The sequence below is a fragment of the Gavialis gangeticus genome, unplaced genomic scaffold, assembly GCF_001723915.1.
Source record: "Gavialis gangeticus isolate Ggan-Ray unplaced genomic scaffold, GavGan_comp1, whole genome shotgun sequence".
Lineage (NCBI taxonomy): Eukaryota > Metazoa > Chordata > Crocodylia > Gavialidae > Gavialis > Gavialis gangeticus.
This window is the reverse complement of record NW_017729000.1, coordinates 104,331-107,761: the sequence shown is the minus strand read 5'-3', so window position 1 is coordinate 107,761 and position 3,431 is coordinate 104,331. Positions and strand designations below refer to the sequence as shown.

The 3,431-nt window shown below is 52.2% G+C and overlaps 1 protein-coding gene across 1 annotated transcript in view; it reads left to right on the top strand.

Annotated features, from left to right (window-relative positions):
* KDM3B (lysine demethylase 3B) overlaps nt 1-3,431 on the top strand; it is a gene marked incomplete at its 5' end in the record, with an annotated part of 63,953 nt that overhangs the window by 33,058 nt on the left and 27,464 nt on the right. The window lies entirely within an intron of this gene.

The following is a 3,431-nucleotide window of genomic DNA, read 5'->3' as shown; positions in this document are numbered from 1 at the left end:
GTCAGACTTGAAGATCTACAAGGTCCCTTCCAACCCCACTTCTGTGATTCTATGAGCACTAACCATTGGTGGTCTGGTACCTTCCAGACATCTATGTATGTTCAAATTGGGGGAATTGTCCTGGCCAGTCCTTAGGAGTACTGAAGTGAAGAACTTGTTGAAGAGCTCCGTCTTTTTCCCTGTGTTGGCCGTCAACTGTCCTGATTTGTCCTGCAGGGGCCCTGTGCTCCTCTGCGCCTTCCTTTTGCTTGCTATGTATCTGTAGAAGGACTTTTTATTGTCCTTGATTGTTGTAGCCAGCCTAAGCTCCACCCCTGCCTTGGTCTGCCTAACTGGCTCCCTGCACTAGCATGCCAGGGTGGTGTATGCCTGCCCTCCGCTTCTACCACCTATAAATCTCTTTCTTTGCCCTCAGTCTTTTCTGGAGTTCCCTGTTCTGCCAAGGGGGCTTTTTAGTCCCCTTGCCCCCTTTCCAGTGTAATAGAATAGTCTCACTTTGTGCCCCAAGATTCACTGCCTTGAGAAACTGCCAACCCTCCTGGGCCCCCATATGCTCAATGCTCTTGAGTTCAACCACCTCACTAACTAGCCTTCTAAGTTTACTGAAATTGGCCGTTCTGAAGTCTAACACTTTAGCCTTGCTGGTTATTTTTCCCACCCTTTGTTGGATTGTAAATTCGACCAAATGATGGTCACCATCTCCCAGGCTACTGTGCGCTCGCTGGTCCCCCACAAGATCATCCCCTGTTGCTAAGACCAGGTCTAGCAAGGTGTTACCCTTAGTGAGACTGGACACCTCCTGGGTTAGGTGGAGGTCCTGCGTGCAGTTTAAGAACCTATGTGAGCGGTTTTTTTTGGCCGTCTGTTACTCCCAGCAGATGTCCGAGTAATTTAGGTCTCCCGTGACCACCGCTTCTTTCACCTGAACGGCCTCTGAGAGCTGCCTGGTGAGTACCAGGTCTAGCTCGTCATCCTCATTAGACCCCCACTACCAAGTCCTTTTCCCTTGGACCCCCCTGTATCCTGACCCATAATGACTCGGTATTCCTCTCCTCTTCCCCTGCCTTGATAATGGTAGATGTGTACTGCTCCCTAACATACAGAGCTACACCCCTGCCTTTTTTCCCCACTCTGTCTTGCCTACACAACCTGTACCCCTCAATGCCCACCACACAGTCGTGAGTAGAATCCCACTATGTTTCTGTTAAGCCAACCAGGTCATACTGGGTGCTAGCAAGTAGGAGTGTGAGCTCCTCCTGCTTATTCCCCATACTCCTGGCGTTTGTGTAAAGACACATTAGCCCCCCAAGGGGTGCTCTTGGTGCCCCTTTGCCTTGATGGCTAGTGTGCCCCTTAGTGCCTACCTGGTTTGGTCCGGTGCCTTGTTTGTGGCTCGCCAACCCTGGGTTCTCCTCGACCACTGGTTCCCTGTCCCCCATCGAACCTAGTTTAAAGCTCTACGGAGGAGATCAGCCAACCTGTGGGAGAACAGACACTTACTTCTAGGAGAGAGATGAAGATCATCCCATCCCAGGAAGCCGCCTCCCTGGAAGTGCTGATCGTGGGTGTAGAATCCAGAGCCCTCCCGAAGACACCATTTCTGTAGCCGCTGGTTGACTACCCTGATGCCGGCATGCTGGCACCACCAGCTGCTTCCAAGTGGAAGGATGGAGGAGAATACCACCTGTGCCCCCAGCTTCCTAAGCTCGGCCCCCAGGTCATGGAAGTCCTTTGTGATGTGGTCACGACTACTCCCAGCCACATCGTTCATGCCCACGTGGACAAGGACCATCGGGTAGTAGTCAGAGGGCCGGATGAGATCAGGAATCGTTTCGGTGATGTCGCTGATCTTAACTTTGGGCATGCAGGAGACCTTTCTTGCCGTAGGATCCGGTCGGCAGATTGGCCCCTCCGTCCCTCTCAGGAGCAAGTTGCCCACCACAGTAACCCGGCGTTTCTTCTTCTGACTGGGCAGTGGTCCCCCAGTCTGTCCAGTGGGGGTTGCAGGGACTACTTCCTCTGCGGCCTCCTCTGCCGCATCCTCCACCAAAGCTGCCAGGGCCTCGTACCTGTTCCCCAGTCTCGATGGGGAAGCTGACGCCTGCTCCTGCTGCCTGGGTCTGGAGGTGACTCTCTGTCACTCCTTTGCTGCAGATCCCTCTCGTGGGGTTTCTCCCGTAGGCATCTGGAGCTGTAAAGAATGGAAGTACCTGTCAATCACAGCCTCATCCTGCCTGATCCCATTCAGCCTGCTCACTGCCTCCTGGAGTTCCCTCACCTGCTTCTGCTCCTCCAGGGCCTGAAGGTGGGCACAAGAGGAACAGGTGAGAGGGCTCTCACTCCCTGCTGCAGGGTCCCCACCAGGCTGCCCCCACAGATGGGGCAGGGCTCCGTCTGGGTGGTGACCTCCGAGGAGCCGCAGGTAGGCAGTGCCACCGGGGCAGTCCCTAGCAGCAGCACTCCTGCTAGGGACCTGCTAAATGTTTCTACTAAATCATTTGAAGCTGATTGACGTCCAGCCCTCCTCTTCTAACAAACACCAGCTATCAGAGTGTGGGCTCAGATAGTTTTGGGTCCTATCTCCCTAAGCCAGGCTTATTGGCGATGCGCAGGGGGTGCATGTGCACCCCCTGGAAGTGCCTGGCTTGACGATTGGCCACTGGGGGACCCTCCTTCCCCGTCAGTGATCTGGTGCCCTGCCAGACTTGGGAGGCACCAGTCGCCTATGGCCAGGCTTAAAATTAATTTAGGGACATTAAAACTAAATTTTAATAGGAAGGAAAGCATTCCTCTGGCTCCTCTGTTGAAGCGAGAGACCAGTTCCCAACAAAACCTCTGCTAGAAAGATGCTTAAGCCACAGTTCTAAAGAGACTCCTCAGCCTAACTGGGAGTAGTGTTGGACCTTTGAAGGGAGCTAGTTTCAGAGCATCAGTATTACATATGTATGCTAAGTAACTTCCATCTCAACTGCTGTGGTGCTTCTGTCTTCGATGCTGTAACTTTGGCTGGCATCAGTGTCAAGTACTTAGTTCTAGTCATATTGTCATTGCTAACTTCCTCAAGAGCAGTACTGGTCTTAAGGGTGTCCTCTTGTCTAACATGAGGGTACTCTATCCTACTGAGTTTGAGAAATCTGAATCTCTCCTGTTGTCACTGACTCTCAGATGCCTGCTGTTGATACTGAAGCCTACAGTAGTTATAGCACAGTACATTTCCATAGGTACCCATTGTGGAATATTAATCTTGTCCTTTCAGATTTAGTGGGACCTATATTTAAGGAATCCCTGTGGTATCCTATTCTGTAGTATATGTATCTATGAAAACCTCCTTTTTGTTGCAGTTTCACTAGCCGGGGAGATCCCAGCCCATTTTTACACTGACAGGGTATAATTCAACTCTGCCCGTTGGGCCCCCCCCCCCGCCCATCAAA